Here is a 25,521-nt window from a genome sequence, read left to right as displayed (position 1 = left end):
TGACACCTTTATTCATTCAGAACAATACGACTGATAACTTTGTTGTTTTTCACAAGATTAAAGTAAATAGAAAAACAAGCAACTTGTGCTTCATTCTTCAATCTGGCTCGTACTGAGTTAGAGTCCGGTGGCTAAGGCACTTGACTCGTAATCCGAGGGTCGCGGGTTCGAATCCCCGTCACACCAAACATGCTCGCCCTTTCAGCCGTGGGGGCGTTACAATGTGACGGTCAACCCCACTATTCGCTGGTAAAAGAGTATCCCAAGAGTTGGTGGTGGGTGGTGATGACTAGCTGCCTTCCCTCTTGCCTTGCAATGCTAAATTAAGGGCGGCTAGCGTAGATAGCCCTCATATGTCTTTGCGCGAAATTCCAAAACAAACCAAACAAACTAGAGTAGTTTGGGAGGAAAATGTTTAGTGTACCTGACCCTCCTGGGTATACAAATTTATTTACCCAAACACCTGGAGAGAGAATGTTAGTTTGTAAAATTTGGGATATAATTCAGAAATAAATGTGTGTTGTACAAATGACTGTCTTGTCATTGCATTCTACTCAAAGTTAAACCTGAGCTTGATAAAATGACTTTGTGGCTGAAAACACAAGCTTGCTACCTGCGTTTGCACATGCGCATACTAGATTAACTGGTTCTTTCAGGATTACGTTCTGCAGTTGCGTGATAATAGGCTTAAAACAACACAATTTTTTATGGTATGAATGTTTTATATAATCTGCAAAATGCGATATGAAATATGAAGATTAGATAATTGTTCTGAATACGTCTCTTAATACATTTTTCTAGTCAGTACATAATACATTTTTGTCCATGTTTATCAGTAGTTAATATTCTAACAACCATCCTACACCGATGTTCCATTCAGATCTGTTGGCGTTACCTGCTTCATATTTTTCGCGTTTTCATGGTTTTCTTGTTGTTTGTTTGTTCCTGGTGATAATTACTAAAGGTTTCTGTAGCAGATTATGCATTTTTTGTGTGTATATGCGCGCGCGTCAACAATAGCTAAAGTAACACTTTAACTTGAGAACAGGAAGGTTTAGTAGTGATCCCTCAAAACACGTGCACGTGCCGTGAGCGATAAGTAAGTCTTGAGACAAATGGCTGGTGTCTTTTTTTTTTTTTACCATGGGCAAATATATACATTTTTACAACAAGGATTATTTCGACGCCTCGTTGACAATCAAACGGTACCTCCTGGTTGAGATATGTAGATAATTATAAAGAAGGTATTGTCTTCTCAAGTAGTTTGGTCTTCACCAACTTCGTATTGTACGTTGCGTTGGTTGTTTTCTTCGGATGTCAAATACCAGGTAATTAGATCCTATAATAATAGTAGATTCGATCAGAAAGGGAAGTTGTCTGTGTTTAATAACTTGACTGTTTTCCTAGTGTGTGAATGAACAAATTTAACAGAATGAATACAATATATTGTTGTAGCGGGTCTTCACGTGGAACGAGGATTCTAATTTGCGAGATCAAACGGTAACACATATTATGGGAAGTACAATCAACATGCTAATGCTACGGGAGTCTGGCCCCATGGTACCCCCAGACAATTTGTAAAAAATAAAAATTATAATAAAGGATGCTGTGATATTAGAAGCAATTGTTTTCATGAAATATAGCTTAAACAGTTGCATGGCTGTTATTCGGTTGTAACATTGCAGAGGGAGCTGTATTTGAATTAGCAGAAATACTTATGTGTTATTATAGTACTGTTTTCATGAAATATAGCTTAAACAGTTGCATGGCTGTCATTCGGTTGTAACATTGCAGAGGGAGCTGTATTTGAATTAGCAGAAATACTTGTGTTATTATAGTACTGTACGATTTACTTGCAAAGTAGTTAATTGTTAAATTATATTACTAATTTAATCAACTGTACAACAATAGTATATTACCTATTTTAATCATTGGTGATCTTGTATGTACATGTATGCACTACTAAAATAACGTGTTAGGATATTCTTATAATGCTACTGGAATACTTTTACATCACAAAAATAGGGATGTTGGCTTACCCTCCCTGCCTACTGCGTGAATAGAGATAGTCAAATTTAAATTAGGTGTGGTATATCAAAATTTTTCTGACTTAGAGTATTTAGTTATATTGAAGTCTCTTTGTTACCTGTTATCATATCATGATATATAGGTTTAGCCAAAGATGATCCTAATGTTGAAAATTTTGAACGGACAACAGGGGCGTGCAGGATTTGTCCTAATGAGGAAACAAAAGCACTAAAGGTGAATTATAAAACAAAATATGTACAGGACGACCAATTAAGATAAAATTAAATACTTGTAGTCGTCAATCATATTAAAGTACTTCCAATGAAAGATAAAAACAAGACATATTTGGCTACTTTATTTATATTATTAATTCCGTTCTCCCTCCTTTTGACTGAATAAATTTATTACATCTTTGTAGAAACTGTCACTCTTTAATTTATTACATCTTTGTAGAAACTGTCAGTCTTTAATTTATTACATCTTTGTAGAAACTGTCAGTCTTTAATTTATTACATCTTTGTAGAAACTGTCAGTCTTTAATTTATTACATCTTTGTAGAAACTGTCAGTCTTTAATTTATTACATCTTTGTAGAAACTGTCAGTCTTTAATTTATTACATCTTTGTAGAAACTGTCAGTCTTTAATTTATTACATCTTTGTAGAAACTATCACTCTTTAATTTATTACATCTTTGTAGAAACTATCACTCTTTAATTTATTACATCTTTGTAGAAACTATCAGTCTTTAATTTATTACATCTTTGTAGAAACTATCACTGTTTAATTTATTACATCTTTGTAGAAACTATAAGTCTTTAATTTATTACATCTTTGTAGAAACTGTCAGTCTTTAATTTATTACATCTTTGTTGTCAGTCTTTAATTTATTACATCTTTGTAGAAATCAGTCTTTAATTTATTACATCTTTGTAGAAACTATCAGTCTTTAATTTATTACATCTTTGTAGAAACTATCAGTCTTTAATTTATTACATCTTTGTAGAAACTATCAGTCTTTAATTTATTACATCTTTGTAGAAACTATCAGTCTTTAATTTATTACATCTTTGTAGAAACTATCAGTCTTTAATTTATTACATCTTTGTAGAAACTGTCAGTCTTTAATTTATTACATCTTTGTAGAAACTGTCAGTCTTTAATTTATTACATCTTTGTAGAAACTGTCAGTCTTTAATTTATTACATCTTTGTAGAAACTGTCAGTCTTTAATTTATTACATCTTTGTAGAAACTGTCAGTCTTTAATTTATTACATCTTTGTAGAAACTGTCAGTCTTTAATTTATTACATCTTTGTAGAAACTATCAGTGTTTAATTTATTACATCTTTGTAGAAACTGTCAGTCTTTAATTTATTACATCTTTGTAGAAACTATCAGTGTTTAATTTATTACATCTTTGTAGAAACTATCAGTGTTTAATTTATTACATCTTTGTAGAAACTATCAGTGTTTAATTTATTACATCTTTGTAGAAACTATCAGTGTTTAATTTATTACATCTTTGTAGAAACTATCAGTGTTTAATTTATTACATCTTTGTAGAAACTATCAGTCTTTAATTTATTACATCTTTGTAGAAACTGTCAGTCTTTAATTTATTACATCTTTGTAGAAACTGTCAGTCTTTAATTTATTACATCTTTGTAGAAACTGTCAGTCTTTAATTTATTACATCTTTGTAGAAACTGTCAGTCTTTAATTTATTACATCTTTGTAGAAACTATCAGTCTTTAATTTATTACATCTTTGTAGAAACTATCAGTCTTTAATTTATTACATCTTTGTAGAAACTATCAGTGTTTAATTTATTACATCTTTGTAGAAACTATCAGTGTTTAATTTATTACATCTTCAGTGTTTAATTTATTACATCTTTGTGTCAGTCTTTAATTTATTACATCTTTGTAGAAATCAGTCTTTAATTTATTACATCTTTGTAGAAACTGTCAGTCTTTAATTTATTACATCTTTGTAGAAACTGTCAGTCTTTAATTTATTACATCTTTGTAGAAACTGTCAGTCTTTAATTTATTACATCTTTGTAGAAACTGTCAGTCTTTAATTTATTACATCTTTGTAGAAACTATCAGTCTTTAATTTATTACATCTTTGTAGAAACTATCAGTCTTTAATTTATTACATCTTTGTAGAAACTATCAGTGTTTAATTTATTACATCTTTGTAGAAACTATCAGTCTTTAATTTATTACATCTTTGTAGAAACTATCAGTCTTTAATTTATTACATCTTTGTAGAAACTATCAGTGTTTAATTTATTACATCTTTGTAGAAACTATCAGTGTTTAATTTATTACATCTTTGTAGAAACTATCAGTCTTTAATTTATTACATCTTTGTAGAAACTGTCAGTCTTTAATTTATTACATCTTTGTAGAAACTATCAGTCTTTAATTTATTACATCTTTGTAGAAACTATCAGTCTTTAATTTATTACATCTTTGTAGAAACTGTCAGTCTTTAATTTATTACATCTTTGTAGAAACTGTCAGTCTTTAATTTATTACATCTTTGTAGAAACTGTCAGTCTTTAATTTATTACATCTTTGTAGAAACTGTCAGTCTTTAATTTATTACATCTTTGTAGAAACTATCAGTGTTTAATTTATTACATCTTTGTAGAAACTATCAGTCTTTAATTTATTACATCTTTGTAGAAACTATCAGTGTTTAATTTATTACATCTTTGTAGAAACTATCAGTGTTTAATTTATTACATCTTTGTAGAAACTATCAGTGTTTAATTTATTACATCTTTGTAGAAACTATCAGTCTTTAATTTATTACATCTTTGTAGAAACTGTCAGTCTTTAATTTATTACATCTTTGTAGAAACTGTCAGTCTTTAATTTATTACATCTTTGTAGAAACTGTCAGTCTTTAATTTATTACATCTTTGTAGAAACTATCAGTCTTTAATTTATTACATCTTTGTAGAAACTATCAGTCTTTAATTTATTACATCTTTGTAGAAACTATCAGTGTTTAATTTATTACATCTTTGTAGAAACTATCAGTGTTTAATTTATTACATCTTTGTAGAAACTATCAGTCTTTAATTTATTACATCTTTGTAGAAACTGTCAGTCTTTAATTTATTACATCTTTGTAGAAACTGTCAGTCTTTAATTTATTACATCTTTGTAGAAACTGTCAGTCTTTAATTTATTACATCTTTGTAGAAACTGTCAGTCTTTAATTTATTACATCTTTGTAGAAACTATCAGTCTTTAATTTATTACATCTTTGTAGAAACTATCAGTCTTTAATTTATTACATCTTTGTAGAAACTATCAGTGTTTAATTTATTACATCTTTGTAGAAACTATCAGTGTTTAATTTATTACATCTTTGTAGAAACTGTCAGTCTTTAATTTATTACATCTTTGTAGAAACTGTCAGTCTTTAATTTATTACATCTTTGTAGAAACTGTCAGTCTTTAATTTATTACATCTTTGTAGAAACTGTCAGTCTTTAATTTATTACATCTTTGTAGAAACTGTCAGTCTTTAATTTATTACATCTTTGTAGAAACTGTCAGTCTTTAATTTATTACATCTTTGTAGAAACTATCAGTCTTTAATTTATTACATCTTTGTAGAAACTATCAGTCTTTAATTTATTACATCTTTGTAGAAACTGTCAGTCTTTAATTTATTACATCTTTGTAGAAACTGTCAGTCTTTAATTTATTACATCTTTGTAGAAACTGTCAGTCTTTAATTTATTACATCTTTGTAGAAACTATCAGTCTTTAATTTATTACATCTTTGTAGAAACTATCAGTCTTTAATTTATTACATCTTTGTAGAAACTATCAGTCTTTAATTTATTACATCTTTGTAGAAACTATCAGTGTTTAATTTATTACATCTTTGTAGAAACTGTCAGTCTTTAATTTATTACATCTTTGTAGAAACTGTCAGTCTTTAATTTATTACATCTTTGTAGAAACTGTCAGTCTTTAATTTATTACATCTTTGTAGAAACTGTCAGTCTTTAATTTATTACATCTTTGTAGAAACTATCAGTCTTTAATTTATTACATCTTTGTAGAAACTATCAGTGTTTAATTTATTACATCTTTGTAGAAAATCAGTGTTTAATTTATTACATCTTTGTAGAAACTATCAGTGTTTAATTTATTACATCTTTGTAGAAACTGTCAGTCTTTAATTTATTACATCTTTGTAGAAACTGTCAGTCTTTAATTTATTATCTTTGTAGAAACTGTCAGTCTTTAATTTATTACATCTTTGTAGTCAGTCTTTAATTTATTACATCTTTGTAGAAATCAGTGTTTAATTTATTACATCTTTGTAGAAACTATCAGTCTTTAATTTATTACATCTTTGTAGAAAGTCAGTCTTTAATTTATTACATCTTTGTAGAAACTGTCACTTTAATTTATTACATCTTTGTAGAAAGTCAGTTTAATTTATTACATCTTTGTAGAAACTGTCAGTCTTTAATTTATTACATCTTTGTAGAAACTGTCAGTCTTTAATTTATTACATCTTTGTAGAAACTGTCAGTCTTTAATTTATTACATCTTTGTAGAAACTGTCAGTCTTTAATTTATTACATCTTTGTAGAAACTATCAGTCTTTAATTTATTACATCTTTGTAGAAACTATCAGTCTTTAATTTATTACATCTTTGTAGAAACTATCAGTCTTTAATTTATTACATCTTTGTAGAAACTATCAGTCTTTAATTTATTACATCTTTGTAGAAACTATCAGTCTTTAATTTATTACATCTTTGTAGAAACTATCACTGTTTAATTTATTACATCTTTGTAGAAACTATCAGTGTTTAATTTATTACATCTTTGTAGAAACTGTCAGTCTTTAATTTATTACATCTTTGTAGAAACTGTCAGTCTTTAATTTATTACATCTTTGTAGAAACTGTCAGTCTTTAATTTATTACATCTTTGTAGAAACTGTCAGTCTTTAATTTATTACATCTTTGTAGAAACTATCAGTCTTTAATTTATTACATCTTTGTAGAAACTATCAGTCTTTAATTTATTACATCTTTGTAGAAACTATCAGTCTTTAATTTATTACATCTTTGTAGAAACTATCAGTCTTTAATTTATTACATCTTTGTAGAAACTATCAGTGTTTAATTTATTACATCTTTGTAGAAACTATCAGTGTTTAATTTATTACATCTTTGTAGAAACTATCAGTGTTTAATTTATTACATCTTTGTAGAAACTATCAGTCTTTAATTTATTACATCTTTGTAGAAACTGTCAGTCTTTAATTTATTACATCTTTGTAGAAACTGTCAGTCTTTAATTTATTACATCTTTGTAGAAACTGTCAGTCTTTAATTTATTACATCTTTGTAGAAACTATCAGTCTTTAATTTATTACATCTTTGTAGAAACTATCAGTCTTTAATTTATTACATCTTTGTAGAAACTATCAGTCTTTAATTTATTACATCTTTGTAGAAACTATCAGTGTTTAATTTATTACATCTTTGTAGAAACTATCAGTGTTTAATTTATTACATCTTTGTAGAAACTATCAGTCTTTAATTTATTACATCTTTGTAGAAACTATCAGTCTTTAATTTATTACATCTTTGTAGAAACTGTCAGTCTTTAATTTATTACATCTTTGTAGAAACTGTCAGTCTTTAATTTATTACATCTTTGTAGAAACTGTCAGTCTTTAATTTATTACATCTTTGTAGAAACTGTCAGTCTTTAATTTATTACATCTTTGTAGAAACTATCAGTCTTTAATTTATTACATCTTTGTAGAAACTATCAGTCTTTAATTTATTACATCTTTGTAGAAACTATCAGTCTTTAATTTATTACATCTTTGTAGAAACTATCAGTCTTTAATTTATTACATCTTTGTAGAAACTATCAGTCTTTAATTTATTACATCTTTGTAGAAACTATCAGTCTTTAATTTATTACATCTTTGTAGAAACTATCAGTCTTTAATTTATTACATCTTTGTAGAAACTGTCAGTCTTTAATTTATTACATCTTTGTAGAAACTATCAGTCTTTAATTTATTACATCTTTGTAGAAACTATCAGTCTTTAATTTATTACATCTTTGTAGAAACTGTCAGTCTTTAATTTATTACATCTTTGTAGAAACTATCAGTCTTTAATTTATTACATCTTTGTAGAAACTGTCAGTCTTTAATTTATTACAGTCAGTCTTTTAATTTATTAAGCATCTTTAATTTAGAAACTTAGTCTTTAATTTATTACATCTTTGTAGAAACTATCAGTTTTTAACTTTATTACATCTTTTGTAGAAACTATCAGTGTTTAATTTATTACATCTTTGTAGAAACTATCAGTCTTTAATTTATTACATCTTTGTAGAAACTATCAGTCTTTGTTATCAGTCTTTAATTTATTACATCTTTGTAGAAACTATCAGTCTTTAATTTATTACATCTTTGTAGAAACTATCAGTCTTTAATTTATTACATCTTTGTAGAAACTACATCAGTCTTTAATTTATTACATCTTTGTAGAAACTATCAGTCTTTAATTTATTACATCTTTGTAGAAACTATCAGTCTTTAATTTATTACATCTTTGTAGAAACTGTCAGTCTTTAATTTATTACATCTTTGTAGAAACTATCAGTCTTTAATTTATTACATCTTTGTAGAAACTGTCAGTCTTTAATTTATTACATCTTTGTAGAAACTATCAGTCTTTAATTTATTACATCTTTGTAGAAACTATCAGTCTTTAATTTATTACATCTTTGTAGAAACTGTCAGTCTTTAATTTATTACATCTTTGTAGAAACTGTCAGTCTTTAATTTATTACATCTTTGTAGAAACTATCAGTGTTTAATTTATTACATCTTTGTAGAAACTATCAGTCTTTAATTTATTACATCTTTGTAGAAACTATCAGTGTTTAATTTATTACATCTTTGTAGAAACTATCAGTCTTTAATTTATTACATCTTTGTAGAAACTGTCAGTCTTTAATTTATTACATCTTTGTAGAAATCAGTCTTTAATTTATTACATCTTTGTAGAAACTGTCAGTCTTTAATTTATTACATCTTTGTAGAAACTGTCAGTCTTTAATTTATTATATCTTTGTAGAAATCAGTCTTTAATTTATTACATCTTTGTAGAAACTCGTCAGTCTTTAATTTATTACATCTTTGTAGAAACTATCAGTGTTTAATTTATTACATCTTTGTAGAAACTATCAGTGTTTAATTTATTACATCTTTGTAGAAACTATCAGTCTTTAATTTATTACATCTTTGTAGAAACTGTCAGTCTTTAATTTATTACATCTTTGTAGAAACTGTCAGTCTTTAATTTATTACATCTTTGTAGAAACTGTCAGTCTATCAGTGTTTAATTTATTACATCTTTGTAGAAACTGTCAGTCTTTAATTTATTACATCTTTGTAGAAACTGTCAGTCTTTAATTTATTACATCTTTGTAGAAACTGTCAGTAAGTTTAATTTATTACATCTTTGTAGAAACTGTCAGTCTTTAATTTATTACATCTTTGTAGAAACTATCAGTCTTTAATTTATTACATTTGTAGAAACTGTCAGTCTTTAATTTATTACATCTTTGTAGAAACTATCAGTCTTTAATTTATTACATCTTTGTAGAAACTATCAGTCTTTAATTTATTACATCTTTGTAGAAACTATCAGTGTTTAATTTATTACATCTTTGTAGAAACTATCAGTCTTTAATTTATTACATCTTTGTAGAAACTGTCAGTGTTTAATTTATTACATCTTTGTAGAAACTATCAGTCTTTAATTTATTACATCTTTGTAGAAACTGTCAGTCTTTAATTTATTACATCTTTGTAGAAACTGTCAGTCTTTAATTTATTACATCTTTGTAGAAACTGTCAGTCTTTAATTTATTACATCTTTGTAGAAACTGTCAGTCTTTAATTTATTACATCTTTGTAGAAACTGTCAGTCTTTAATTTATTACATCTTTGTAGAAACTGTCAGTCTTTAATTTATTACATCTTTGTAGAAACTATCAGTCTTTAATTTATTACATCTTTGTAGAAACTGTCAGTCTTTAATTTATTACATCTTTGTAGAAACTATGTCAGTCTTTAATTTATTACATCTTTGTAGAAACTATCAGTGTTTAATTTATTACATCTTTGTAGAAACTATCAGTGTTTAATTTATTACATCTTTGTAGAAACTATCAGTGTTTAATTTATTACATCTTTGTAGAAACTGTCAGTCTTTAATTTATTACATCTTTGTAGAAACTATCAGTCTTTAATTTATTACATCTTTGTAGAAACTATCAGTCTTTAATTTATTACATCTTTTGTAGAAACTATCAGTCTTTAATTTATTACATCTTTGTAGAAACTATCAGTCTTTAATTTATTACATCTTTGTAGAAACTGTCAGTCTTTAATTTATTACATCTTTGTAGAAACTGTCAGTCTTTAATTTATTACATCTTTGTAGAAACTGTCAGTCTTTAATTTATTACATCTTTGTAGAAACTATCAGTCTTTAATTTATTACATCTTTGTAGAAACTATCAGTGTTTAATTTATTACATCTTTGTAGAAACTATCAGTCTTTAATTTATTACATCTTTGTAGAAACTATCAGTCTTTAATTTATTACATCTTTGTAGAAACTATCAGTCTTTAATTTATTACATCTTTGTAGAAACTATCAGTCTTTAATTTATTACATCTTTGTAGAAACTATCAGTCTTTAATTTATTACATCTTTGCAGAAACTGTCAGTCTTTAATTTATTACATCTTTGTAGAAACTGTCAGTCTTTAATTTATTACATCTTTGTAGAAACTATCAGTCTTTAATTTATTACATCTTTGTAGAAATTATCAGTGTTTAATTTATTACATCTTTGTAGAAACTATCAGTCTTTAATTTATTACATCTTTGTAGAAACTATCAGTCTTTAATTTATTACATCTTTGTAGAAACTATCAGTCTTTAATTTATTACATCTTTGTAGAAACTGTCAGTCTTTAATTTATTACATCTTTGTAGAAACTATCAGTCTTTAATTTATTACATCTTTGTAGAAACTATCAGTCTTTAATTTATTACATCTTTGTAGAAACTATCAGTCTTTAATTTATTACATCTTTGTAGAAACTATCAGTCTTTAATTTATTACATCTTTGTAGAAACTATCAGTCTTTAATTTATTACATCTTTGTAGAAACTATCAGTCTTTAATTTATTACATCTTTGTAGAAACTATCAGTCTTTAATTTATTACATCTTTGTAGAAACTGTCAGTCTTTAATTTATTACATCTTTGTAGAAACTATCAGTCTTTAATTTATTACATCTTTGTAGAAACTATCAGTGTTTAATTTATTACATCTTTGTAGAAACTGTCAGTCTTTAATTTATTACATCTTTGTAGAAACTGTCAGTCTTTAATTTATTACATCTTTGTAGAAACTGTCAGTCTTTAATTTATTACATCTTTGTAGAAACTATCAGTCTTTAATTTATTACATCTTTGTAGAAACTATCAGTGTTTAATTTATTACATCTTTGTAGAAACTATCAGTTTTTAATTTATTACATCTTTGTAGAAACTATCAGTCTTTAATTTATTACATCTTTGTAGAAACTATCAGTCTTTAATTTATTACATCTTTGTAGAAACTATCAGTCTTTAATTTATTACATCTTTGTAGAAACTATCAGTCTTTAATTTATTACATCTTTGTAGAAACTATCAGTCTTTAATTTATTACATCTTTGTAGAAACTATCAGTCTTTAATTTATTACATCTTTGTAGAAACTGTCAGTCTTTAATTTATTACATCTTTGTAGAAACTGTCAGTCTTTAATTTATTACATCTTTGTAGAAACTGTCAGTCTTTAATTTATTACATCTTTGTAGAAACTGTCAGTCTTTAATTTATTACATCTTTGTAGAAACTATCAGTCTTTAATTTATTACATCTTTGTAGAAATTATCAGTCTTTAATTTATTACATCTTTGTAGAAACTATCAGTCTTTAATTTATTACATCTTTGTAGAAACTATCAGTCTTTAATTTATTACATCTTTGTAGAAACTATCAGTCTTTATTTCCAGGTCATTCTGGATTGTGTTTGGCAAACCAGAAAAAAACACTCGATTTTTTTAAATGGGATTTCAATAATGGATCATATTTCTTGCAAAAATCTACCAATTTTACACACTAACCTCAGATGTTCACCCAAATAACATACTACATCTGTTACTGTTTTTTAAATGTCTTTATTCCTTTTCACCTTTTCATTGTACGTTTGCACATTTATTTTATGTTGGCTGTTTAGCTTGAATTCAATCCGTGATTTTCCAAATCTAGTTGGGCCCAAAGATGAAAATATGTGACTCGAGGAATTTTCATGTCTTTTAATTGCCTTAAGCATGTTATTTCAATCATCAAATCCTTTTGAGTTTCATGTCCCAAATACTCTGTTAAATAATGTTAACACAGCCAGCAGAAACACTTCTACAAGTTAGGACAATCAGTTAACCAAGTTGTTCTGTCATATTGTATTTTTTAACGCACTGCTTTGTTCTTCCAATCAGACTCAGAGCTTGCATCGATGTACCACTAATAAGCTTTGTATAATACAGTTACATTATTTTCTATTACCTTTTCAATCCATATTCAAATCTAAAGGGCGACATTTCACAAAAAAAGTATGCATACAAAATATAACACTGTCACTTAATACATTGCTTGTAGCACCTGCACATCACGTGACATAAGAGGTAGGTAACAAGCAGCCACGAGCACAAGGTGCAGGTCATGAAAAACAATATCCAAATATCGCAAAAAAATTAACAATAACTTCTTATTGTTTCTTATTATATTTTATTTGTTTATTGTAAATTTTCAATTTATAAAATAGTAATTACGAAACGGTAACTTATTTATGAATTATTTGTTTCGCGTAATCGTGTTAATGATTTAAGTAATTTGATATGTAGACTATAAATTGTCAATAAGTTCCAATTTTGCGTGTATATTAAAGTAAGATGAACTGGTAACTGCTTCCTCTGTGTAATAGAAGAGGCCAACATAACATTCATTATGTGTTGTGTTTTTTTTTTTTAATACAAAGTATGAATTTGAAAATTTTTATACAGAAAATTATTCATGTAAAAGCATTTTATAATTTAGAGAATATATTATGTAACAAAAACGTTTTTAGTTAGAAATAAAGTTTTTTCTAGTAGGAAAAAATCTAAAAATCAACTCATGAAAAGAACCATTTTGCGAGTTGTAATTACAATTCTTCCCAATAGTGCTTTCACCCGTACGAGATGATTTACTGGTTATGTATGATAGAGTGTTTCCGTATAAAGCAATTGCAACTTCATATTTAGCTGACACTTACAAATATTTTTAATATACATTGGGGAAGCACTTCTTCCCTGCATCAGTTCCTCTGATTGGCATGTGTCACCTAAGACTGACAGTTTCAGAGATGTCATTTTATTAATCTTTGATCCCTTGTACCGTAATTTAATGTCAGGCAACAAATGACCTCTGATATGCCTAAACACACTTTTTTTAAGTATATTTTCTATGTTCCACGTTCACTTCACAACAATAGGAAAAATCAGGACCTTTGAATAAACAAAACACGTGACGAACGTAAGTAGTTCTACACGTGGAAGGTGGACACTGCTACAGGAGTGTAATTAACTCCACGTTTTTCTTATTCTCGAGACAAACTTCTGTCGAACTAAGAACGATGATCTTAAAGACTGTCTTTACAGTAAGAACTCCAAGTAAAAACTAAATTTAAAAGGCGCTTGAAATCAATATATAAACTCGATTTCTTTGTCCAGGTTTGATTTGTTTTGAATTTCGCTCAAAACTTACAAGAAAGCTATCTGCGCTAGTCATCATCACCCACCGCCAACTTTTGGGTTACTCTTTTCACCAACGAATAATGGGATTGACTGTGACATTATAATGCCCCCACAGCTGAAAAGGCGAGCATATTTGGTGTGATGGGGATTCGAACTCGCGACCTTCATATTACGAGTCAAGCGCCCTAACCACCTGGCCATAACGGACATTCTTTGTCCAGTCGACAGTGTCATCAAGTGACTCGTGTTTTCTTTCAGCATTGATCAGTTCTGACATGCAGATAATGTCAACTCGGCCAGCAGAGGACATTACAGGCATTATTCCTTTCAAACAGGATGCTATTTGTTACTGCAATATCTTCTCTGAACAGACATTATCTACTATAGAAAACAAAGAAAGAAAGCAATGAAAACAAGACTATCTCGACGACCTTCTTAAACAAGTAAATTTAATAAAAGAAAAAATTATTTAGTGTGTAACTGCTGTAAATAAAACATACAATTTGCCTACATGTCGTACATCTACTTATTTTGAATGCTTAATACAACGTGGTAGTTAAGGCGTTCAAGATTGGCCCGCTGTGGCCATGTGTGTTCGACTCCCGGTCGCACCAAACATGCTCGCCCTTTCAGCCGTGGGGCGTTATAATGTTACGATCAATCCCACTATTCGTTGGTAAAAGAGTAACCAAAGAGTTGGCGGTGGGTGGTGATGACTAGCTGCCTTCCCTCTAGTCTTACACTGCTAAATTAGGGACGGCTAGCGCAGATAGCCCTCGAGTAACTTTTCGCAAAATTCAAAACAAACCAACAAGGCGTTTGAGTCTAAATTACGAGTTGCCGAACATGCTCGCCCTTCTAGCCAGGGGACTTTTTAATTTCACAGTCATTTCCATTGCTTATTGTTAAAGAGTAACTCAACAGATGGTAGTAGGTGGTAGGTGGTGTCGTTTTCAAATTAGGAAAAACCAGCGCAGATAACCGTTTGGTAGCTTTGTGTGAAAGCAAAGCACTTTCTTGTTGTTTTTAACATTTGTAAACGCAAACTGGAGTTTATTACTAGACAATTTTATTGATGTAAACATAATAACGACCAACATTTTTCCAGAATGACCCGTCTGGTGGGTCAGCGTTAAGTATGCAGACTTATAATGCATAAAAATCCGCGATTTGATTCTACACGGTGTACAATAATATAAATAGCCTACTGTAGTGCTTTATACTAAGAAAAACGACGATATCTCCACAACCTATCTTTATCGGATCAGTATTTCGTTTCGTTATGAATTATTGATTTAACTGGATTTAACGAACTGTGAATTATCGATAGGTTCTGATGAAGCTCTAACCACAAGATACTGAACAAATAAAGACACGGTCTGTAGACATCTCGTTACTTTATTTAAATGAATATAGATGGCTCACTAATCCACTCAGCTCCGCCTTCATTGTCCAGTTTCTTGTTTATTTGTTTGCTTATTTTAAAGCAAACCCACATTAGGTTATTCGATGTGGCCACTGCGGGAAGCTACCCCGTTTCAGCTTTGTAATCCCACTGTCCCACTTGGAGCTTTGGTGTCCAGAGTATGACCTTTTATTTCGTATAATAGTATCTGGATGACACTTACAGGTTTGTGGACGATAGTGACCACACCTTCCTAATGGTTTAGTATCTCCCAAACTTTCATACTCTTGTGTCAATTTACCTCAAACACATTAATGTACAGTGATGTCGAAAAACCCACTTGTAGAGAAATATATTATGTAAAACGGCTCGTTTGGGTTGAGAAAATTTTTTTACGTAGAGGAGTGAACAACGTTTCGACCTTCTTCGGTCATCGTCAGGTTCACAAAGAAAGAGGTAACTGACCGGATGCTGACCACATTTTTGAAAGGGGTTGTGTAACTAAGTGTCGAAATGTAGAGGGCGGGTTTAGATGTTTGAATATATAATTTTATATTATTTATTATTATTATTTATTACATTATTTTTAATATAGATATAAAGGTGTTCCTTTGTATTGGTTTATAAGAAACAAACATAAACAAACGCACAATTAAAGCCTTACTTATACAATAACTTAAGCCCAATATAAATAACTGCCATACTTCATATTGGTATCATGAAGTTCTTGTTTAAGTTTCGTCGTATTAAGCTTTTCCCGCCATTTCATTAGGATTTTCGTCATAAATTGTACCCATCAAATTTCTTATTACGTTTTGTCATTTTTCGCGCCTAATAAGTGTGTATTCTGTCGCAACATTTTCCTTCAGGTTTCAGATTTCATTTCGTCACATTCGACTTTTCGCGCCAAATAATTAGAAATTCCGTCACAAGTTGTTTGCATCAGGTTTTTGATTACGGTTTCGTCACAGTGATAAACCAGTTGATGAGTGAATTAATGTCAGTTTGGAGTATTAGGTTCAAGCGTTTCCACGTTTACTGAAGTTAATTTTTTTGTAAATACTTTTAAAGTTCATCTTTATATTTTCCGTGCTGAGGTGCATAACATAATATTGCTAATTTGATGAAATTCGGTTTCTTTCAGCCACTAACATTAGTCGGGCATGGTGTGGGTGATAAGCCGATCCAAGGATCTGAGACTAACTTTCGATTTCAGTTGTGGGCACGTTATAAAAGTGACTTTATAATCTGTTCTTCTCTGATGCAAGACGAGGGACAGCTGTAGCAAAACCCTAGGGACCTCTAACCAGGGACCCCAGTAACACAGCGGTATATTTGTTGACTCACACCGCTAGAACCAGGTTTCGATACCCGTGATGGGCAGAGCACACATAGTCCATTGTGTACCTTTGTGCTTAACTCCAAAAACAAACAAAAAACCTCTGATCAAATAGATGAGCGCGTGTTGTCGATTAAGTTGAAAATACCCTTTCCAACAACTAACTCCTTAATTGGACAGTAGAAGCTACACTGAAATATATGATCGCCTTTTCTCCGACACTGAGAGATATCTGGCGTAATTGGGGCGCTCGACTCGCAATCTACGCGCGGCGGATTCAAATTCCGTCACTGAACATATTCGTCTTGTCAGTCGTGAGGTTGTTATAATGAAAAGGCCAATCGCACTATTCGTTGGTAAATGAGTAGCCCAACAGTTGGCGGTATGTGATGTTCACTAACTGCCTTCCCTCTAATCTACTACTTGAAAATCATGTCCTGAGAGCTCAAATAACTAGTAGTGTTGCGCGAAACTCAAACAAACAAACTGTTCGTAAGATCACAACTATAAGATATTTGGCTAAAATTATGACAATAAATATTTGTTTTTTTTTAGAATTATTATTTTTTATGTGATTACCAATCGCATAAAATATGATGTACTTGCTAATCGCCATCAAAATATATAATTCAGAATTTCCGTTTTACATATCGCTAAATGTTCATGTTCTTCAGACATCTATGGGTTTGAACTTGAAAGTTTGATTTACAAGTAGGACTTGAACCGGTGTTGTTACCACATTTTGGGATAAAATTGTTTATTTTTTTTCTGCAATAAAAAAGTCTTTGTTTTTGAATTTCGCGAAAAGCTGCTTGATGTCTAACGGCTTTAATCGTCCATAACACTATGTGACAAAATTTTTTACTTTTATTGTTCATGGCAAGAAAGTGTTATTTCCCAATTGCTTATGCCTAAAGTAAATGGAAAAAGACCTATTTTTCTCTTCAAACTTTGCTTTTGTGACCTGGGAGCGTATAACGAAAACATGATGGAAGACTATATTTGGGGGCTGATACTTGAAAGTGATTTACATTACAGTCGTAAATCTCAAAAACTACTCACTTCTAAATATTTTTTGTATAACTTAGTATAAATATACGTAAATCTTGATTCATATGTTGTTTTATTCAGACGTTATGTAAATGCAAATGTGCAAATTTTCCCGTTTTTACACAGAAAATAGGTTAATTCCTAAATTTCATTATCCAGGTCAAGAAAGCAAAGTTTGAAGGGAATAATGGCCATTTTCTGTACTCTTACAACATAAGCAATTAAGAAATAACACATACTATCCAGGAACAAAATTTATATTGCATAGTGTAATTTATCACTGATGCATCAAAGCAATTGAACACCTCCCATCGCCAGGTCTTGGACTACTATTTTTACCAACGAAAGTGGCCCAGCATGGCCAGGTAGTTAAGATACTCGACTCGTTATCTGAGGGTCGCGGGTTCGCATCCCCGTCGCACCAAACATGCTCGCCCTTTCAGCCGTGGGGCGTTATAATGTTACGGTCAATCCCACTATTCGTTGGTAAAGAGTAGCCCAAGAGTTGGCGGTGGGGGGGATGACTAGCTGCCTTCCCTCTAGTCTTACACTGCTAAACTAGAGACGGCTAGCCTTCGAGTAGCTTTGCGCGAAATTCAAAACAAACTTACACTGCTAAATTAGGGACAGCTAGCGCAGATAGCCCTCGAGTAGCTTTGCACGAAATTCAAAACAAACCATTAATGAAGACACTTAACATTTTCGATCTTGATAAATCTTTCTTTATGGTTATTTTAACCATAAAAAAAGGCTTAAGTATTTCTAATACACATACCTTTTCAAACAAATGTTTTTAAACCATTTGTGTTTCTAAGTGATTCAAGTTTCCATAGACAATTTTATCTTAATAAAATTAGTAATTCTTGAGTTCTAGAGAGATTTATAGTTGTATTTGTTATTGATACAAGTCGACTTCCTGATAGATGGCACTGTAAAACTGGTTTAGTCATCGTGTGGAATATGCTAGAGTTCTTGTGCTATTACACCTTTAACTTTATGTATATTTATTTTACCAACACTATATTTTCATTTAAATGGAAGTTCTGGGCTTGGAATGTTTATCCTATGCGCACTAGAGATGCGATTTCACTGCATTCCCGGTTCACATCTGTATATATAAATTCATAATTTATATTCGGAATAAAATGTTTCCCGTATTTTAAATACAATACCAGATAGTTTTATTGGTTATATTACTCTATAGCCTAGTGTCCCCTACATGTTAACTAATGTCGTTTATGGAAGGCGTTCACGTCTATAACGCTTCTCCATTCACGTAAAGTATTGGGTCACTCCAGGTTTCTTAGAACCAATTTCCCTGATTGTCTGTTTCCTGGACTGTACATCCTGATGACGTTGAATGTCGCGACATAACTCGTTTTGACTAGTATGGGGTTTTGTTTATGACTTTTACATCGTGTGGTTCCGCGAAGTAGATGCTTTTCCAAAATAAATCTGTTCATCTCACAGGTGCTGGTATTTCTGTCATAGGTGCTTTGTCTGCATAATTTTTAATATTAGAATCTTTCTTTCATATCCGAAAAAAAATGTTATTTCTTAATACTCACATCCATGTTATTTTTCCCTTTGTAAGATTTTCCCATTTCCATGGGTCAAGTAATATCATTATAGTTCTCGGTAGCTGCGTGAACAAAGAAATGTTCTATCTGAAAGGTGCTTGTGACCCAAACAATGCACAAATATTTTCATTCGTCTTTATATATATAGTCAGTAATAGCTAATTATAACTGTAGAAACAGACTGCTAAATGATAGCTATATGTTTTATACAGACAGACTACTCAATGATAGCTATGTTTTTATATAGAATGACTGCTGAAAGATAGCTATATCTTTATATAGATACTGCTGCAGGATGGCTGTGTCTATGTATAAACTGACTGCTAAAGGATAGCTATATCTTTATATAGATTGACTGTTGAAGGATAGCTGTGTCTATATAGACTGAATGCTGAAGGATAGCTGTGTCTTTATATAGACTGACTGCTGAAGGATAACTGTATCTTTATATAGATACTGCTAAAGGATGGATATAACTCTGCATAGATGGACTGCTATAGGATAGTTGTATCTTTATATAAATACTGCTAAAGGATGACTATCTTTATATAGACGATGCTGAAGGATAGCTATATCTTTATGTAGACACTGCCAGAGGGTAGCTGTATCTTTATATAAATACTGCTAAAGGATGGCTATATCTTTATATAGACGATGCTGAAAGATGGTTATAATTGCATAGACGGATTACTGTATCTTTATACAAATACTGCTAAAGGATGGCTGTATCTTTATATAGACGGACTGCTAAGGATAGCTACATTAATTTTTCTGAACATGTATTATTTTACCTTCACATTTTGGTAGTCGTCTCTTGTTTAATTCTCACTTGGTTTATTTATAACGTGTGCAACGCTCCTTATTTTTAGGCCTAGTGACATTGAAATGGTGTGTTCCATAAATGTAATGGAGTTTCTTTAATCTTGATACTAGTGAAAATAATCTCGTCTTTTGTTCTTTGGGCCTCAGAGTATTTTAAAATGCGAAATTTGGAAGTCGACTCGTAATCCGAGAGTCGTGGGTTCGGATCCCGTCGCACAAACATGCTCGCCAAATGTAGATTTGGTAAGGTCAAGTGCGTTGATAGGCTTGAAGTTTTTATCCCTAAGTTTGAGGCCTGAGATTTTGTCATGTTAATTGTGTTGATAGACTGGAAGTTTCCACGAGTGCCACTAAATTTTGAGACCCGTAGAACTGGTCATCTCAGTTGAAACTAAAACAATATCCGTAATTTGATTTTTTTTTCAGGAGTAAATTGTGTTCCAGTTTTATTCCTGAAAAAAAAAAAAAGTTTGGAAAGTAATTTAACAGTGAAATTATGTATTAGTTATACATAATTAAAAATTATGTATTAGTTATACATAATTTAGAATTATGTATTAGTTATACATAATTTAGAATTATGTATTAGTTATACATAATTTAGAATTATATTACGCAATCGGTAAATCAACTCTGTGTATTTACTCAAAAATGTAGCAATGATTTTCAGTAGAAAATCATCTGATTCTTTATATTTTAAAGTTATATACACGCATATGTGTATTTTCATAAATACAATATCAGTGATCTAATATCTTGAAAAATTGAGAAATGCATCAAAAATGATGTGTATATGGGCATTAAGTAATCTCAAACCTTTGTTATCGATTAATCTCGAACCCTGTTTCCTTTCATCATCTGTAATAGATAGTGTTCACTGGAAATAAGTTTTTAATGGCATTTGTATACATTTAGAAAGAAATATGCATATGACATGACATTACTTGAAAGTAGGTACAACAGTTACTAATTATTTATTGTTACTCGGTTTTGTTCAGCTGGAGAAAGTTACGCGCACTGGTTCCTTTTTTTCTCTTTACGGGTACAGAATATCGTGGTTACGTGAACTTAGCTGTCCATATATAAAACATCTACTGTATCACTTTGGAGAAAGTTAAGATTCAGTCACTCCTACTCCGTGTTGGTTTGTACGCACCGTTATTTTAATAGCTAGTTTTCGAAAAAAAATTCACTCAAAATAGATAACATAAACAACTCAGCACATGTGTATACGCCGTTGTGTGTGTGTATGTAATTAAACCAAACGAAAGAGAGCGTACGACAGAAGCGTCTTTGAACCCCAATAAATCTTTCGCTTACATTCAAAATCAGATCTAGTCTGCAGAAGTTACAGAGCGGAAATAGTGTTACTAGCAGAGGAGGTAATTGTATTTACAGTTACAGGGGACACTCCCCCTCCTCGTATCATCACGATTGTGAGGACACTCCCCGTCCTCGTATCATCACGATTGTGGGGACACTCCCCCTCCTCGTATCATCACGATTGTGGGGACACCCCCCTCCTCGTATCATCGGAATTAATGATGGTTCACAAACCTCCGGTGTAATTACCATTCACAGTCTGAACTTAGTTGTGGCAAAGTTTATCTACAAGGGTTTAACTTTCTCATCGTAAATTACCGTCAGTTTCTGTAATTGTGTTTAGTACTTAAAACACACAATATTTCATTCTGAGAGATCTAAGTCTTAACTTTTTATTGTATTCAAAGCGAGACTTGAATGTTACAAAGAGATAAAAAACATCCATACGTATGCATGTTTTTATGGTTTGTTTGTTTTTAACGGATTTCGAACACGCAGACAACCTGAGACATTTTTAGCGTTAGGGCTAGAAGTCTATACGTGTAGTTGATAAATAGAGCACTGTTACACTGCTGAAGGGTACATGAAAATAAACAAACGGAATGTCTTTTTATAACAAATATGAGGAAGTTTGTTTGTACTATAATACATCCACAAAGAAGCCGAAACTCAGCTGGGTTTTAGGTTTGGTTTGTTAAATAACGATGTGCCACAGGGTTTTAACTGGGTTTTCGGTTTGGTTTGTTGCTACAGGGTTTTAAAACTTAACAATTTTCGCTGATTAACATAGAAACGCCAGAAATGTCGAAGAATTTATACATTTTTGAATCAGTGTTGTTGTTTTCTACATCCAAGCATATGGGAAAATAGTCAACATTGGACCGTGTATTAAATAGGTAATTGTTTCAATACCCGTGGCGGGCGAAGCACAGTTAGCCAGCCCATTGTATAGCTTTGTGCTTAATTTCAAAATACAGGGTGTTCGGAAAGTCACTGCGCACTTATATATTTATTAACAAATAAAACTGCACAGTGACTTTCCGAACACTTTGTATAACCAAACAATTATATAAATTATATTTATAATTTGACGATGTGTGAGGGTTTAGAATATGAACACGGTTCATTTTAATACGTATGAAATCTGACTATAAACTGATTATCCAAGTGCCAGATATTATGCAGGTTAGTACTAAATGGGCCCGGAATTGCCATGTGGTTAGGGCGCTTGACTCGTAATCTGAGAGTCGAAGGTTCGAATCTCCGTCCTATCCAACATACTCGCCTTTTCAGCATGGGCGCTTTACAACATTATGGTCAATCCGAATATTCGTTGGTAAAGAGTAGTTAAAGAGTTGATGGCGGGTTGTGATGATTAGCTGCCTTCCCTCTAGTCTTACACCGATAAATTAAGGACGGCTAACGCAGATATACAAGTTTTAAATATACTAATTAAGTATGCTATAATTTTTAAGTATTTGACATCTGCTGGCCTAAAGCTTCATTGCAGGGACCCACCCATAATTTTATCTTTGTTTTATTTTTAATTTACTGTATATGTCTCTTTAGATTGTTACTTAACCCGTTTTTCCCCAACACACGTTGTATTATAACACATTACATAAATTTTATTGTACCGTATATTAGTTATATCTCGTCTCTCTTGGGTTGCTGTTCTGAGGACGTTAATTTTAATAAGAATGAACTGGTTCGTACGTAATTTCCATGAAGTAAAATAGAGTTTTCTTTTAGAAAATACATACCAAGTATAAAAGTTCTTTATTATTTGACGAATCAGAATGATGGTAAGGTCGTGCATGGCCATATGGTTAGCGTGTCGGTCCAGGGACTCGTGTTTCATGGCACATTGCCACTAAATCGCGCCTTAAAACTTTCGAGCCATTGTTGCTTTATAAAATTGACGGTTAAATCCTAGTAATAGATTAGTGCAACAGTTGGCGGTGGGTACTCTTCTCTAGGTTTCTTCTCACTGGTGTATCGGTTCAGAATTAGTGACGGCGAGACCTGGTGTAGATTGCTCGAATCATACCAAACCAAAATAATAGATTTATTGCACCACGAGTCTTACGTAATGAGCGAACTGCACGCGAGAACTAAGCCCTTCAATTTCACGTGAGGCTTGCCCAAGATGGGTTGTTTAGTGAGCTCTTCTAAAGCGTGTATAATACTTCTTAAAACTCTGTTTACGTTAAGTTAACCCTGCCGTTTATAACAAGGACATGAATCATAGTTTATAGACTGGCCAGAATTCTGGTAGCTTTCTGCAAGCCTAATTATCTCTCTCAACTGAGTTTTGTTCTCTAATTATCCAAGAAGAACGTCGAGACTGGGTGGTACACGTAAACCATCAGAGTAGAAATGTTTGTTCATCTGTATGTAATTTGTACTGGACTCTGCTAGAGCAACTATAGATAAAACTCAAATTCCATTAGTGTGTTCCATATGTAAAGTGTATTATGCTTGAATAGCAGTATTTTGTTTTTACTGATTACATCGTGAACAGAATACGGCAAAAAAAAAAAATGAAGCATACTGGAAGTGTTGATTGGCTTGAGGAGAATAATAGTGTCATCGGAAATACGTGAAGTATTCTAAAAATGCTGGTTTGTAAAGTGTCATGGGAAGTGCCTTAGGGAGTACATGAGGTATTTTGGAAACGCTGGCTTTAAAGTGTCATGGGAAGTTCCTCAGATGGAGTGTGACTTGTAAGGTATAAAAAGTGCTACAAGTACTCTTGTCGTGCTTGTTTCTAAAGTGGCTGGGGTATTCTGGACGTGCTGTTTGGTAAAGTGTCATAGGAAGTGCCTGTAGGTGTTAGCTTATGGTTATCGCAAGTAATGGGTGATAATACTTTTCATTCGTTGTGTTTTATAAGATATTACACCTTAAAGGAGAATTGTGAAGGAGAAAGCTAAGTTTATTGCAGAAGTTCAGAGTGTGGCACGTGCTGCTTTTGGAGGCTAAATTACAAAGATGTCTGAGTGGCTTATGGTATGGCCACACCTCTCTCGTACGACATACCTTTCTTTGTGAGGATAGACCTGGGGTGGTAAAAGAAAGGGTAAACAACATATTAGATATTCCTGATTTCGTGTTTATGTTTGACGTTATTGGACCAATGTATATGTATTTACTGAGTTGTGTAGAAGTTATGTTCTCATTCATCAAAACAGGTTTTAATAAATGATGTAGTTAACACTAGTGACTTAGTGTTATAAAGAAATCTTTCGACTCTCCGGCTTCATCTTGTCACTGTAACCAGTAAAATATCAGAGTACAGTTTTTCATTTATTCCGTGAGATATTAGTTTTATTTGGGAATGATTCCTTATCAGTAATGCAGTTGTTTTTTTTAAACAAAAGCAGGACGTGTCATAATGATTGACATGCCAGACTGTAAGTCAGAGATTCTAATGTTCTAGTCCTGTTGCAACAAAATCGACCTCCAAAATTTGCGTCCATTGATGTGTTATAAGTGATGGTAGAGTCTCACTATTTCTCAAATAGTAGACCCAACTAAACTAATTTTTCTACTCTGATAATTAAGTATATTCATGCACACTCACAAAACACACAAGAATATTTCAAAATCTGGTGGTTAACTTTTTAATATCCTAGTGGTCATCTCAAACGTAATTTATCAAGAACGTAGTTTAATAGACAGGTTGATTTCTAACGTACAGTCCCTCCCCAAATCAACGATGCTAATTGGGTTTAAACTATCGTGGTTTGCAAATCATAAATATCTTTACATTTAACAACAATAAAATCAATCTCGTGGATTGCTCACGCCTTGTTTCTGAGATGAAAAGATATACAATTAACAGAAACGGAACACCTACTGATCCAAAAGAGAACCATTCTCACAGTAACTTCATTGTTTTTATTTTGATTTATGTACACTAACTGGCAAAAGAACTCAAAGCTCAACCATTGAAGGGTTGGTTCTTGGAACAACCGGGAAATTAAAACCAGTGTTTACGAAGATTTTTTCATCGATTTATACAA

Source organism: Tachypleus tridentatus, chromosome 1 (assembly GCF_004210375.1).
Source record: "Tachypleus tridentatus isolate NWPU-2018 chromosome 1, ASM421037v1, whole genome shotgun sequence".
Lineage (NCBI taxonomy): Eukaryota > Metazoa > Arthropoda > Merostomata > Xiphosura > Limulidae > Tachypleus > Tachypleus tridentatus.
Note: the sequence above shows the minus strand (reverse complement) of the source record.